The following is a 16,746-nucleotide window of genomic DNA, read 5'->3' on the forward strand; positions in this document are numbered from 1 at the left end:
TGAAACAGTGCTTTTGTCATATTTAGTAAATGCTATAAATACTAATAGGTAAACTCATTTATTTACACAAGTACAGAGGGTGTGTGAAGAAACAAGGTACCAAGATAGGTTAAGTGCTGATGGTGACTCAGCTAATGGTAAATCTGTCTTCTGAGAAGATGCCTCTGAGAAGAAATGCTGAGCTGCCAAGTGTTGTGTATTAAATTGTGTCAGTAGTAAACTGATACTGCTAATAATGACTTCAACACATACTTCTAGTTTTGTACTTGTGCAGTATTAGTATTCAGCATGTGGATATTTATTGATTTGTAACCCCCAGATGAAAGCATTATGGATGGCAAGGTAATGTAGAATCTGACACTAGTGGTCTGCTAGATACAGGTCTTGTATTTATTTACAAACTATACTGCTTGTTCCACTTGGCATTACAGCTCTAAAGCTGGCTATAACTCACACATTATCTGAAATTTAAGCTATTGGAGTCCTTGAATATCTTTGTTCCTGAATGTCAAATCTAAACTGAGCTTTTTATCTTTGCTGGACTAGTTTTGTGGTAAAATGATGGTCTTAAAACTAGACATCAGGAATGAAGTGGCAATAATGATTAATTTAACAGGCTGATATTTAGAGTTTGTGGGTTTTGTTGTAGCTTCTTTTAATTGTTGTAACACTAGGAATAGCTGAGATCAAATGGGAAGGATGTTTTTGAGCTAACACAGAAGGAATTTTTGCTATATTTTTACATTTAGCAGCTTTTTTTGTTATTGTTTTAAGTGTTCTATAGCTAATGATTTTTATGCAGGTCTTCAGGAGAAAATGTGCTTTTCATGTCTGTTTACAACAATGAGCATCGCTTTACTCATTTAACAGTTTAATAAATAGCTTGTGTCTGGCATCCTGTTTCATGTGTCCATATAACTTCCAAACAGCTACTGTTCATGAATAAATCAGAAATGAAGGTGTTCGAAAATGTTATCAAATGATTGTGCTTAAGTAGATGTGACTGGAAATGTAGCAGATATTGAAACATTTTGAAATCTTACCACACCAGCCTGTTTTAGGTTTTGAGCTGTGAAAGTAACTGTAAGTCTCATAACTTTTCCTTGAACAAAAGTAAAAAAATTTTTCATTGGCAGTACCTAACAGTGTGGTGATGTTTGAGAACTTTTTCTGAGAAAGAAAAACCAAGAATTGCTGAGATGTACAGAGGGAAGTTATAGAGAGGGATATGATGGAACCTTTATCCTCTACCAGAAGAGGCTGCAAAAAATTAAACAGTGATAATTTTTCACTGACTCAGTTTATCTGTGTTTTCTTAAACTTCAAAGTAATTAGCTTTTATGTACCTGTGAAGATGTTCAGGGTCTTTTCTTAGTCATTACTTTATATTTACACTTTCTGTTTTCCAGTATTTTTACATTATGGGAGGGTAAATTGATTGGTTTGCAACATGACAGAGGAGGACAGGAAATATTTATCATGTCAGTGATATGGTCAAAAAAAAATGGAATTCCAGCAGCTTCAGCTCATTAGGCTTCCAGAATGGTACAGTTGCTGAAACTGGAAACTTGAGATGCAGACTAGAAACAAACTACTGCCTTCAATCTTGGTATACTGATTTGTCCTGTCCTTGGATGTGTTTACCAGTCAGATATGATGGACTTTAATGCACATAGAATTACTCCCATCAGAGATGAAATGCTGTGTAGAGAAGGCAAAATGTCTTCAGAGATAACCAAACTCAGGTGTTCTTCACATTGAAATAAATCCATGGTTGTTCATTGTCCAAGCTAAAAGTTATAATCTTCAAGGTCCCTGATCTCCTTTTAACAGTAGCTTGGTTTGTTTTTTTTCATCAACAGTGGTTGTTCCTGGCTTCTTCTGTTTCTTTAAATAAGAAATTGGACAATGATCAAAGTTTTTTTTGCTATGGATTTCCTGATTTTTTTAGCTTGGGTTGGGAGGCTGCTTGTCCTGTAGTACATTTTCATTTCGATAGTAGGCAAGCCCATTACTGCTGAAAATAGCTCAAATGTTCTTAGAAAAAAAAAAGCCAGCAGCTTAGACTCTTTCTCTTTCTCTTTTGCAGACTCTTGCATGTGAGTTAAATTAATTTCTTGAGAGAAACCTTCATAAAGGGCTAAATACACAAGGTCTACATACACAGAAATTTCTTTCTTCTGCTGCATTTGAGACACAGCTAAACTCGTCTGTCTGGTAAGTCATACTTTTCTTAAGGATTTGTCTTTCTTCCCACCCTTATGACTTGCATTTCTGAGTTTCTAATTAGTGTTCAGAGAAAACCAGCTTTGGCTTCCTGGTAGTACTGGTGCATTCTGTATATGAAGTACAAAGATGAAGCTCCAAAGGCATTTCTGTGCTGCTTTTACAAACTTCAGAATAGTATCTATTAGTGTCTATTCTGTATGGTACTTTGGTATACATGGGGTTTAATCATTTATCTAGTGCTTTGTTCTAATTTTGCTGTAATGAAGGCATTAAATGTTTTAAAGCCAAAGTGGTGATTGTTCTGCCCTGGATTTACCTGTTTGAATGTTCTGCATTTAATAAAGTAATGTAAGAATGTGTATTGCAAAGTATATTCAGTGTCAAGGCAGAGTTTAAAAATAAACTTTCCCAACATTCATTCATGTCTCATTGATTTTTGGTTTCACATCTTCTAGATAAAGTAGGTTGATGTTATTAAGTACAATGCTTTATTTTTCTTGGTGATGTGCCTTTTTCATGGGACAGTCAGCATACTTATCAGTAGTCTTTAATTGATCATACAATTCTGTAACAGTTCTATTAAAGGTATGTCTTATAGTTTCCTTGGGTTTTGACTGTACAGCTTGAAACATTTTTTTTCCTTTGATTATGAAGTATTAACTGAGTTTGACCCAAACAAAAGTAAGCTTGTCCTCTACCTTCCATTTTTATTCCTTACTGCAATAAAATGAAGAAAGTCTTGGAAGAGCCAAAAATGTTTTGCTCTGTGCTGAGGTTTTTCTAAGCAGTTGGCTGGCATTAGATGGCACCCTATATATACCCAGTCCATCTGATCACTTATGCTGCAATGCTTTGGCTTACCACAATTACTGTGTACTTAGATACTGCATGCCCTGGCTCTACACAGCTCATTTTGCAGGCTTTGCTATAGCCCTGACATCAGTTTATTTCCAAAAATATGTTGAAAACCCAATGTCATATTTAAAATAAGTGTTATATTTAATGTCAAGCAATAGTTATCTTTTCATAGAAAAAACCCCAAACAAAACAGATCAACATTCTTGCATAGAAACTGTTTGGAGGCTTTCTAATTCATTTAAGTTTTAATAAGAAGCTTTCCATCTTATTTTTGGAAAAAAAGAGAAAAGCTGGAATGGATGTCTAGACTCCATAAAAATATCTTACTTGTCTTACATTGATGGTTTTCATAATAAAGGAGTTTTTCACCTGAGAATTACTTCTCAAAAAGCTGAAGCTTCTGAAGGAACTTAAGACACCTCAGAGGCCATGCTGCAGTTACTCTTTGAGCAATTTAGAAATATGTGATCGCTTAATATGTCTGAAGACATAGCTGGAGGAGAAATTACACATAAATAGGCTGGATAATAGACAAAAAATATATACCAATTATTTTCAATTAAAAACACTGCTTGAACTGTTCAAAGTAAGGACCAGTGATGGTCTATTAATGGTAATTTCTTAATTCTGTAAGTTTGAATTTACTGTATATTTTGCATGCAATTTTTGAGTGAATAGCAGGGCTGACTTAGAGGAGCTGGTATCTGGCACGCTAACACAACCCAAACTTTAACTGAGTGAACTTGGCACAAAATTGAACATAAGAGAGAAAATCTCAGGAGAGCAGTGGAATTCCTTTCCTTGAATAAGTATACCTTAGCATTCATGGGGATCAAATGGTAACATTTGTGCATGTTTCTGCTTTTGACAATGTGTCTTTGTTCACTTCCCAAAAGGGATGTCAAAATATACTGAAAAAAAAAAAGCCAACAACTTTCTTATTTGAATTTTTCATTTTACTTAATTTTATGGTCCCAAGGAACGCATTAAATCTGGGGTGGCTTAACACCATTGTTTATAACTTTTGGTGTATGTAGAAAAAAGGCTCAGTTAGTGCAGTTTGGTTACACAACTGTGTTCCCTCCTTAGTGTCTTTGTGACCTCAAATAGAAGGGTGGGAGGCAGGTGTATCTATCAGCATTTTATGATGGAATTATTTTATCAAAGTGTCTCAGAAAATATTTTCTTTTTGCCCACATAAGTGTTATCCAAACAAAATACCATATTACTGAACTGTTACCTTGAGAAGCAGAGGATCATGGTAACTTAGATTTCTTGTTAAAAGCTTTGTGCTGAGAAAGACCTTAGATTAATGTGCTGTTTAGTCATGATGTTACTTCCATGGTGTGGTCTTCTGTTCATTTACTGATGGCAGTGGAGTTTTATGGGAACTGTTCTGTATGGGATTCTCATTTATGATCTAAGCATATCAGCAGAGCATATTAATGGGGTGAAACTGCATGGATTTAATATGTGACAATGCTGGAGAAGAAAAAGGTGTTTTGAACACTGGAAGTTGAGAGCTGGCGATAGAGTAAACGAATCTTAGTAAAAGGCCATGGTGCAGCCATCTCTTCCTCACATTAACTGCAGACTGGGGATGTACCAAAATGGAGATGCTGAGAACATTCATATGTGGCACCTATGAGTTGTGTCTGCACTGGACTACCTGGCCATGTGGTATTTTCAGATAGCAATACATAGCTCTGGAAAAACTTTGTGATTTGATTCTGTATGTAAGCAGCTGCTCTAGAGGGCTGCAATTTTCATGGCATCCTGGTTATCTCGTGTCTGCAGCAGTGCAAAATTGCAATGCCTCTTTGTTGGCTTTGGAGCTTTGGCTGTGCTTAACCTTTCGATTGATCCAAATGAAACAGGAGCTGGCAGGATTCCCAGCTTCTCACTGTAGCCTCTGCTCATCATCTGTGGTTTGGGGGAAGAGAGTAAAATTAATCACTTTATTAATATTCAAGTACAGCAGTCAGCATCTTCTGTAAGAATTAGTAATTTTAACTATAATGTCTAAGGTTTTGGTTGCTTAACTTTTTTAAGAAAACCACTTTTAGATAAACATTTTCCATGTTCTGCAACTTCAGAAGTATTAATTTTCCATGTTAAAAAAAAGTAATAGTTGCAAGTGAAAAGCAGGTACTTTTGCATATGAAGCAAAGAATAATTTTCACTTCTGCTCCAAGCCTTGACTTTCATTTGATTCTAGTTTTTATTATATGTTAGGAAAGTACTGTTTTAGGAATAAAGTTGCATATACATGGCAGAGAATTCACCTTTTTAGCTACAGAACCACAGAATGGGTAAGGTTGGAAGGAAGCACAGTGAGGTCATCTGGTCCAAAATCCCTCCATTTATGTGCTTGTACTTTATTGAGAAAAGCATGCTTTTAAGCACTTTCCCTTCCTAAGTAATCTAATAAGTATGCTTTAATCTGTTTTCAAGGTGGCTCACATAAGGCATTATCTGTTTCTACTTGTAAGACTGCATTTGTCTCCATAATATTAGTGTCTCAAGAATTGGTATGTTTCCTTAGTGACTTATGTGCCTAAATGTTTAATGCTGTTAGAATGTTTGATGCTGTGTCATCTTTAGTGCTGGACATGACCTGGGCACCTCGGCTCCTTCCACGCTTGAGACTGCTAATGACTTTGTTTCCCAGAAAGGTTCCCTGTAACGCTCATTTAGTACAAATGCAATTAGAAAGGAACTGTCCTTGTGCAAAGAGACTTTTAGCACGTGTATCTTTACTAGTCTGTGCTAAAAGAATGGGTGAAAAAGGCAGTAGCAGCTCCAGCCTTTTGAAGCCGAAAGTCCAAGCCCAAAGTTCCCATGTGAGGAGCCTCTTGACTTTGAAACTGCTCCTTTGGGCACCTGCATAGGATTCACTCACTTGTGTGGTTTATCTTGATGGATCTAGTGAGCTAAGGCATGAGGTGCAGCTGAGTGCAGCAGAGCTGTATGTGTGACCCTGAAGCGCTGTGAGGCCTCTGGACCTCCTGGAAAGCAGTGGATTTCTTCTCTGAAGTCAAAAGAGGGAGAAATAAGATCAACAGATATAAACAATTTATGTATCTAGCAATGTCCTAGTGTCTTACTTAATTCCTGGGAGGGAAGGAAGCAGAGGAGGTGCAAATGGGAAGGTAAACTATGTTGCTCATGTAAAGGGACAGTTGATTTGGAGAATGAGTTGTCTGTCTTGATAAGATTTAGTCTTTCACAACAGTCAAGTTCTGACCAGTGGATGGAATTTTTCAAGAGTGTTTATAGCCTTCAATATATAGAATTAGCTAGTTAATCAGTGATGGTTAGTCAAATAAGGGCACTTGGAACTTGCTCTTAGAGGTCTGTTGGATCTGCGAATGTGTAAAATCACCTTTTGGTTCCTACTTCCCTTCTGGGTCCTGCACAGAGCTTTCCAGTGCTGAAAAGGGAAGCTGATGGCTGATTTTAGGAATTTTACAGCTCAGGCCCAGAGTAATAGTTTAAAAGTGAGAATAAAACTCATGTAAGACTTAGTTAAAAGCAAGGATATGAAATATGTGTGCTTTAAACTAGAAATTTAGATGTTATAGCTTAAAGTCTGGGGACATTATAATGTACAGAAAGATTCTGCTTTTTCCTGTGATAGAAACAATGTTTTAAAATGATCTTAAACTTCTGTAAGCAGAATTAAGCTAATGTTGAAAGTTTTTGAACAATCTCCCTTAAAGTGTTTTTTGACTTCACCTGCAGGCAGGTTCCTAAAAGCCTATCTGTAATGCAACAACTGGATGTTAAAAGCTGTATCACCACTTCTTAGTGATAACTCAGTAATATGTCCACACAAAGCATTTTGGAGTAATGGCTTTGCATTAAAGGAAAGATTCTTTATTAAAATTGAGAGCAGATGTACAGTTTAATCTTCTGTTTGAACTGAAATTCAGTTTTGACTTAAGGGCCAAATTTCTGAAAAGCAGTTATCAAATAACCTTTTTAAAAACAAATCCAAAGACTAACCAAATTAATAAAACCCCAACAAACCCCAAATCTTTGGAATTAAAAGGCTGAAAAGCTTAACTAGGCAAACATCTGAATCCTAAAAGGCATAAAGATGTATTACGAATGGGCTGTTTGAATTGAATTATTTTGAGCTTTAAGTCCTCTGTAGTTTGCATATGCTGGTGCAAAGGTTGCTGTACACTGACCTCTCCACCCCTATCTGGATTTCCCTCTTTATGTAAATAGATGAACATAAATCCATTGGCTTGGAAATAATTGTGCAGTTTGTTGCTTTGTAGCAGCTGACTGCATGGTGATTTTCTAGCAGAACACTTAAGTGACAGGCGGCAGGTCAGCATGGTGTTGATCTGTCTTCCTGGGATCAAGGAAACCGCATCCAAATGACTTAGAGGGCTTAGATTTCTGTAGTGAGGTGTGCCAAATGTTTGGTTGTGAAACCGAATGATCCATCAAGAAAAGTTACAATTTCTTGATAGGTATTAAAATGCATATATTATTAATAAGGAATGGGTAGAACAGCTGAAATCAACAGAGTTCTGGCTTCTAATCAGAATTTGAACAAAACCATTCAACTTACTTCAGATTGAAAATACCATTATATGACATAGGTAAGGAGCATACTTTTGTTAAATTTCCAGGTCTTTATATTCTTCGGGAACAGGTAGAATGAAAAGTAATAGTGTGACAAAAATGTTCTAATGCTTGCAGTCTGTTCTACTCTTAGCAGTAATATTGAAGAGCTTGACCAGAATGTTAGTTTAGAGTTGGAGAGTTGTTTCCAGTTGAAATCTGGGCTCCTTTGAGGAAGTTGTTTATAGGCCAGCAAACACAACAAAGTTTGAAAGACCTTTGAGTCAGCTGGTTGAACTACTTATTACAACATGTTTTTTAATTGAGTTTACTAACTTGTCTGTCAATTATCTGACAAAGCAGAGTGGCCTGGACAAAGGTTGTTCATATTCTTAAGGCTTTAAAAGATTTGCGTATGTGTCTGAGCCTTTGAACTGTCACAAACAGCTCTGCACTTGCTGAATACTTGTCTGTTCACTGCTACAAGCTCTGTCTACCCATCCGTGCTAAAGCTCCGTGCCAGGATTGCTAGTGTAACCATGCAAATCATTGTCCTGCTGTGGGCAAGTGAAATAAAGAAAAAAACCTCAAAGTTCAGTGTAAGACCACTGAGTTAAAACAATGGTAGTTGGTTTGGCCTTTCAGATACATCTGTGCTAGTGACATGAGCTGGGACATGTCAGACCTTGGGCTTTCAGTCACTCCTCTGACAGCTACTCCATTTTATTGGCAAAGTGTCATTGCCTTTCACACTGGCATCAGTAAATGTCACTGTGACTATCTTCTGTGCAGGGTGAATTCACACATGGCTTTCAGTCACAGAAATTTGTCTATGTGAAGTCAGTGAAATGCTTTACTCCATTTGACACAGGCAGCTCTCTGCTGGCAAAGCAGTGTCTTCTGAGATGAGACCTTGCATGTTCCAGTCTGGCCTGGCTTCTTCTATGTCTGGAATGTCTGCTCTGTCACTACAGGGTCAGCCCAAGATACATTTGTCAATTTATGCTAGGATGGTTTTGGTTTTGCACTTCATTCCAAACAGTTTTTTGTGGAATAAGTACTGGTTGGTTTGCCTTTTTTTTTTCCCCTAGGCAATATATGAAGCATAATTATATTTCAGAATTCAAGTGCATATTTGCAAGAAGGGTGTTTGACTAATTGTGACTAGGTAAAACTTCACACTAGATTAGCTCAATTAGAAGATGCTCAGTTAAGGATAGAGTATAAAGAATTAAGTTGATGTGTCATACTTCAAAATCTGTGGTACAAAAGACCTCCTTTTGAACCAGATGTCTTTGGCTTTTTTAAATAGGCTTATTTGGGACCATAATGACCTGAATGAGAATTATCTGATTTCTGAATTATATCATCGACTTAGCTATGTATATGAATTGATGGAAAGAGAAAAGAATAACAAGCTGGAACGACAACAAAAACCTTTGCCCTCTGTAGCAGACTTACCTTAACACTTAATTCAGTGTTAAGACTTAATCTGTTAAAGTGTTACCTTAAAACTTAATTCACTGCTTATCAAATTTTGTCTTTTTGGAATAATTCTGCCTTGATGGCTGTGATAAATATAAAACTTAGGTTTTTTTGTTTTTCTTGCTTTCAAATGGATTTCAGAACTTGATGACCTTTGCTGAAAATAACTTGACTAGCTGGAGCCATAACAAGGCATAACTTTGTGAGTGCATGTGGTAAAGGCTCAGCTGTTTGCATGATATTTATCATTCCACAGCTAAAGAAATAGAGGAAATAGAAAATCAAACATGAGGGTGAAATATAAAACTTTTAAAAAATTTCCTAAATTGTTTTTATAACTAATTATGAACTTGAGCAATTTTTTTCCTATTAAAATACTCTTACTCAACTCTCTTTTGTGTTTTCTCATCTGTATTGGAGATGCATATTGGAACTTCTATAGCTAGTCTGTGATCATGCTGTGGGACTGTGAAAGGTCAAACCAGATCTATAAAATTTCCAATCTAGAGTGCCCTGAGTTTAGTGATGACTTTGTCATATTCCCTTAGCACTATTGCTGAATGTTCAGTGACGATTTCAGTCTTTGGATTGCAAGTACATTGCTTTTTGCAATTCAGCTGCAAGTGAGGACGTGGTTATTGTTCGTGCCCGCCTACTAAGATTCCAGTGAAACGTTTTCTTGGAACCAAGTAAAATATACTGCTTTAATAAAGAATTTTACCAGAAATGTTACTGCTAGCTTTTTAAAAATGTGGTAGACCAAGGTCATGCTACAGTCGAACATTTTGTTCATTACTTCCCAGGATACAATTTCAATGCTTGAAAGGGTGGAGAAATTCTAAAGGTTCATTAAGACCTTTGGTACAGTCATCTGTTTTTCTCTGCTGATGTTTTCTGCCTGTGAGCTTGAAAGCTTCAGAGTGGCTTTCCAGAGCTGTGTCTTGGAGCACCCTGGATGCTACAAGCTGCTCTGCAGAGGTGAGGGAAGGGCAGCTCCCTCAGTGGCTGCAGTGTGGCAGCTGCTGCTGTGCTCAGGATGCAGGTGTATCCTCACACATCACCTTGTGGCAATACCAATAGCCATTCCTATAAATCCATCAGTAGGTGTAAAGGGTAAAGTTTGCTATGTGTGAGGAAAGCCTAATTGAAGGAAATGTAGGAATCAGGAAGTTGTCTCATTTTTTTTTTAATGTTGCAAATAGTTCAGTGATCGTCAAATGGGCATTTAACTCTATATGAACACAAACCCTAAGGCAGCTTCAGTCTTGACTGAATTTACTTTTCTGAAAGTAAGGGGATTTCAACCTTGTGGTAGACAAGATATTATATCTGAAGGAATTTTTCATGTGCTTCAGGGAAGCTTAGGTGAATAGAGATGCTGTTGCAAAGTAGATTTTGTCAGTGTAAATTCTTGCAGGTGTAACATCCCCCTTTTCTGCCTGGCCCTCTATTACAATTTTTTTTTTCAACAGTATTCCCTTTCACATTGACAGATGCTTAATACTGGGAATTAAAATAGTCCTTGGGAGGAATTAGTTCTGTTTAGACCAGGCAGTGTACATGAACTCCTTCTGTACTGCTAACACTGCAAGTAAATTTCAAATTACCTTTTAAATTGGATCTTATATGGTAACTTATTATATTTTCTGTTACTGTATTTTAGAGATTGGGAGTAGCTTTAATGCAACAATGACACATTTAAAATAAATCCTAACTTGGAAAAAGATAATTTTAACAGTTGTTACTCTTTTGGGCTTTGCCCTTGTGATACAAAGCATAGTGTTTTTTACAAATGGACAGACCATTCTTTGGAAATGACATTTTCTTCTGAGAATGGCTAATTTATTTTGTCCCTATTTCTAATGTCATAATTTATTTAAATACCATCATTAACCTTTGTGGCCACTTCTTAATCTTCTCCTTTTGCTGTTACAAAATAGTATAGTAGTAAGAATATTATTGATGTTAGTGTCTAGAGCAATGTAAAGGTTATATAGCTAAGAGCAAAATCTTTTTTTTATGTTTGTTTGAAGCTACAAGTTGCAAAACATTATAGTATTAAAAAAAATGCAGAATGTTCTGGCAGGAAATGGTATAAGTAGAAATACTAAGACAAGCTGTCTTTCAGAATTATTCAGTGCTAGATCACAGTGTAATGCAGCTAATGTGGTTAATCAGTTGTCATTCCTTGGCTTCCTTAGTGTGCTAACTCTTCTGGCCTAGACAGAGGTACTAGCTGATAGCACGTCTCAGATAAGCTTGTCTGACCAGTTGCTTGTTATCAGTGGACCAGTTAAGGACATTAGGCAGTGAACTGTTAGTCTGAACCACCTTGCACATGAAGCCCATATGAACTGCAGGCCGACTGTGCTCACATTTCCAAAATAATGTTTAAACCAATATGACTTATCTAACTGAAACTGTATATGCAAAAACAGGCATTAGTTTTTGATCCTAGTTGCAGGATTAGTTCTTATTTATCTCAGTTCAAGTGATCAGTGGACTTAACACAGAGAAAGCAGAAATGACAGGGAAAGGAGATGCACCTTTCATGGTGAAGGCAGGATCCCAGATTGAGCTGAACCAACTTTAGAACTGTGTAACTTGTCTTTGGTAGCCTTTGTAGGAAATGGAGAAAAATCACTGGTTTGTACACAGCCTTCAAATGTAATATACCCTAGTAGTTCCACACCAGAAGTCTTACCTTTGAATATAACATTGAGTAGACATGAGTGTTTATTTTAAGATTCCTCTGAGATGTACAGTTTTACAGAATCTGCTTTCTGGGTAATAAAAATTAGATTCCAATGGTATTTTTAAACAAGTCATACCATTAACTTTTAGAGCAGAAGATAAGGGTGATATTAACACATGATAACTCAGGCTTCCTGGGCCATTCCCTGTGACTGCTTTAATGTGTGACAGATCAGTGTTGTCAAAGGGCCAGGCAGGTTCAGATATTTGCCTGTCATTGCCTTCTGAAGAAAGCTTTGTTGGTCTCCTTCAATAGACAGGGATGAAATACAGAGAAATAAGCTGTCATCACTAAAAGTTAGCCTGATTTACTTTACCTTCATACCACTGCATGGCCCACACACACCATTTTTTTTCTCTGTCTCAGTACAAGCAGCACCCAAGCAGTCATGAGGTACAGGATTCCAGAAAGCCAATAAAAGCACACTGAAGTAGAGAAATCTCTTAAATAAATCATATCTTCCCATACTCTTGAGGTGCCCTGTTTTTAATTCTCTAATTGTAAATTAAGAATGATTAAAGTGATTTTATTTAATATGAAGTGCGTTTTTTGAGCTGCTCAGGTGAACTCGGAGTGAACTAATATGATGGAAGAAAACCTGGTCTAGACAGGCATCTTACATCAGTGCACTTGGAAAGTTAGTAGGCATGTGGTCAGCAATGGGGTGTTCATCACAGCAGGTAGCAGATGATTGTCAGCTTTCCCAGTTCCCTGAGCAGAGATAAGTATCCATTTCTGCTTCTGTCTAGGCAATCATATACTCCCCTATATACTAGGTTATTTAGAAGGCTTCTGTTTAATCATAAATGTGACTGTTCTTATGCTCCTCCTTAACAACAAGATTTTAGCTGGATTTTGGATAAAATCCTGAAATACTTAATGCAAAAACAGTCTTTAGCTGTATAGTTTCTTGAGGAATAGCTCACTAACGTGACATAAGTTTAGCCATTACTTTCTTTAAAAAAAATTCATCCCCATGCCTTCTACCCTAAAAAGCAGAATCAGTTAAATACGAGCTTAAAACCACAGAGACAGTAGTGCATTTCAAATCCCAAATTAAATTTTACTATACAGCAAAAACTGGAGAACAAACAGATGCAAATTACTGTTTTGATAATTTTGCACTGGAATTTTAAAAATCGTGTTCCCAGAATATAAAATATTCATAGCTTATGGAATTTTCATAACTTCTTATATTGGGTGCATCTCAAGTTTTACTGTACTTTGCCTTGTTCATTAAACATTAAAGTATCTTCATATATTGACTTCACACATCATCTTTAATGCCAGATACTGATAGTCAGAACTTCTAAAACTTGTACTTTGCATATGGAATTTGCTTATTGATATCTATCATAGTTGCTGCAGCCTTAAATCCTGGAGAGTATAGAAAGTTTGGATGCAATAAGTAGGAAATCTGTCAGGTCTTGCAAGCAGGTGAAAGACTTAAGATGATGGCACTGTTGATAATATTTCATCATAATGCAATACTAAAGACTGGTCATTAGGAAAAAATTCTTTACAGAAAGAGTGGGCAGGCATTGGAACAGGCTACCCAGGGAAGTGTTAGAATCACCCTCCCTGGAAGTATTCAGAAAATGTGTCAATGTGTCCCTTGCAGTCATGGTGTAGTGATGAGCACAGTGGTGCAAGGTTAATGGTTGGGCTCAACAACCTCAGAGGTCTTTTCCAAACATAGTGGTTCTGTGATCACAAGGATTCTAAGAAAAGGGAATTCCCCCACTGTTGTTCTAGCTTGTTCCTTGAATTCTCCATAGAGCAGTATCCATGATGATTTGTATCCCATCAGGATCTCAGCTGTGTCTGGCAAGAGGGAATAGACTAGGATTTCACTGTGCAATCTGCACATTACTAGTTCTTTTGGAGGGGTTTTTGTGTAGTGAAAACTAGCTTTAATTTTCACTTTTGGGAAAAAAAAAGAAAAATTGGAACTCTGTAGCATAGACACCTTGTGAATATACTAGGGGCAAGACTTCTTTTTTATGTGTTTTGGCCTATAAACACTTAGATTATTGTCCAAGAGATGGTCTCAGCCATTGTCTTAAAAGAAGTCTCACAAAATTAATCTTTTGATAGTTCCTGTGTTTCAAAGGCTAAAAAATAATTACATGCCTCCCTTCTTCATATTGGTTTTGTAAGTAGAAATAATTAGTTATTATTTTTAATTTGAATACCTCATTTCATGTGTCAACAGCAGCACTACTGATGTTGTAATAGCTTCTACCTTATGAATTTCTTTTCATTAGAGAGTTAATTTTCAGATTGTTTCCATTTATTAGCAAAATACCTTCCTGTATGAATTTAGGTGGTTATGTTGCTGTTCTGAGCTCTTGTTCTTAACAGAATTCACAATTCTGAAAGCTCCATCTTACAGGTGTACTCCTGTTGCAGTCGAGCTGCGTAGGCTTCAAACAACCTTATTGCCTGTGCACAGGGAGGCAAATGCATCTGGATTCTCCTATGCTATGCAAGCTAGCCTAACATTTATCCATGTCCAGTATTTCTGTCAGAAGATTATCAACAAAAGCAACAATGCACTTGTTTAGATTGTTACAAAAAACCAGTCTGTCTAGGAAAATGAAATAGTGAGGTAGATGGTGCCATAAAATATTTTTTTACTCTCGCTTAGAAAGGTACTGGTGTTCCTGGAGAGATCTAGGTGAAGACTTCAAATTCTGCTGGAAACCTGGCAGTACTCAAATGATGCAGAAACTTGAAGCCTGTTGAGTTAACTCTTCAAAGAAATGTAAACTCTTCACAAATCGGGTCATAATGGTAATATGCTTTCAGGCTTGGGGTAGATGTACAGTAGAGCTTCAAAAGCACTAAACCTGTAACTCAAATCACTACAATGAGCAAAGATGCTCCTTAGAAAGGGATTGAGAGTCCTGTGAAGTAACATTTTAAAAATAATACACCTGAAATTCAGTATTTTCACAAGACTTGAATTAGACCCACTGAACTTTAGGCCCTTCACTAGTGTGCCATAATTGGGATTCCATATGGAGTCAACAGCAGCTCAGTCAGAAGGAAATTTGATCTGGAATATGTTTAATCACTCCTTGAAAGTACTTATATGCTTTGCTCACATAAATAGGACTTCCAAAAGAAATTATTCAGCTTTAAGTAAATGCAGTGATTCTAGCCTTTAGTCTCTCTTGCCGTCTCTTCTCACTTTCTGCACAAGTGTTTGTGTGTCATGAAGTCTCACTTCTGTATCTCCTAAAAATTTCAACTTTGCCTAAATTTGAAATATCTACCCAAAGCTTGAAAAGACATTCTAGTGAAAAGACCTGCTAGAAAGTAGGTTAGCTCCAGGTACAGAGGATACAGTATTTCATTTTAATTCCTAATAATTTTTTTTAAAGTTTTTAACTACCTTGGCCTAAATAGCTGATCCTGTCAATACTGCTGAAATGTAGTGTTTCTGCAACTGCTAAATTGCATGCATTAATATAAATTAGGATTCCTGCAGGTGTCTGATGAAACAATTTAGAATGTTTACTTTAAACTAGTTCTAAGCACCCACTCCTGCCAGTATTACTTTACATAAGTGATTTCAATTCTAATTTTCATTTATAGGCTCAGCTTGAGGGAGGAATGTTTGCCTCTGCTATTCTTCCTTGCATGGCTGGAGGAAAACCTGTGAAATACATGTTCTTGGAAGAGGCTGAGTCCCCAAAAATAAAAGTTTTCTTGGGCAGCACCAGAATTCACAGAAGCACATGCTCTGTTTCCCTTGGCATGACGCAGCTATGGAGCGTGTCTCAGGGGAGACTTTTTGTCTAGGCAAGCATGAAAATCCCTTCTGTGCTGAGGCCACCAGTTAGTGCCAAATAAGGTGGCAATTCTGTTTTTCTGATAACTAGTAAATAAACTCTGTACAGGCAAATCCATTCTGCACTCTGAAAAACTGTGAGTACTCCTAAGTGAGGGAGGTATCAGGAGCTGTTTAAAATGAGAAGTTCTTAGCCTGAGTGTGAGGTGTAAAATGACAACAAAGGAATTACTGTGAAATTAGCTTTGTACATGACAGAACACTTTATTTGGAATATATTTGACTTCAGGGTGTCAGTACCATCTATGGGAGATGCTCAAAATGTAAGGTTTCTTTTGACAGAAGAAAGACCTTGAAATTCTTTTCCCCACTGCTGTCTCTAACAAGCAGTGCTGGCCACTCTAAATCCTGTGTGCATGGTTTGGCTGAATGAGCTGTTAATGGTAACCTTCCTACACCTAAGGGATAACAGGTGGATTTTGACAAAGTTGGAACAAGGTTTTTAATTTAAAAAACAAACAAGCAAACAAACAAAATTGCTGAATATGCTAGTTTTAAAGAAAATTCAAAAATTCTTTTTATGCAGTGGTAGAAATGTTTCAGAAGATGACCTCCCTAATACCCAGATAGAACAGAACACTGAAATTTCAAGTGAACACAAAAATAAACATGCAAACTAACTTTTCTTCCTTATTTAAAGGAAACAAACTGGAAAAACACCTTAAAATACCAAGCTATCTCTTCAGTTGGAAATGTGTAATCAAGTATAGAATATGTTGACGATTTATTTTATGTGTGAATAGATTTCCAGTAGCTTTGGAGTCCTGAGTGGCTTTTCATTATCAGCAGTTTTTGGTGACAGGAATGTATCTAATTTAGTTATCTGAAAAGCAACACAGTTTGAATAACCAACTTTCCACTTTTAGATTCTCTTGGTAGAGAAGACACAGTTTTTCCATGTTAACTCATCTTTGAACAGAATTCACACCAGGTTGTCAGAATTTTGCTTTTAAATCAAATATTGTGCTAAAAAAAGAGT

At 36.7% G+C, this 16,746-nt stretch overlaps 1 protein-coding gene across 3 annotated transcripts in view; it reads left to right on the forward strand.

Moving 5' to 3' along the window:
* The window catches only part of SORBS2 (sorbin and SH3 domain containing 2), a 144,978-nt gene that overhangs the window by 16,512 nt on the left and 111,720 nt on the right, over positions 1–16,746 (forward strand). For all 3 annotated transcript variants that reach the window (XM_059471437.1, XM_059471434.1, XM_059471433.1), the window contains one exon: positions 2,090–2,217. The gene's annotated coding sequence lies outside the window, so the exon portion shown is untranslated. The remainder of the gene's footprint in view (positions 1–2,089; positions 2,218–16,746) is intronic.

The sequence above is a fragment of the Ammospiza nelsoni genome, chromosome 4 (genome assembly GCF_027579445.1).
Source record: "Ammospiza nelsoni isolate bAmmNel1 chromosome 4, bAmmNel1.pri, whole genome shotgun sequence".
Classification (NCBI taxonomy): Eukaryota; Metazoa; Chordata; class Aves; order Passeriformes; family Passerellidae; genus Ammospiza; species Ammospiza nelsoni.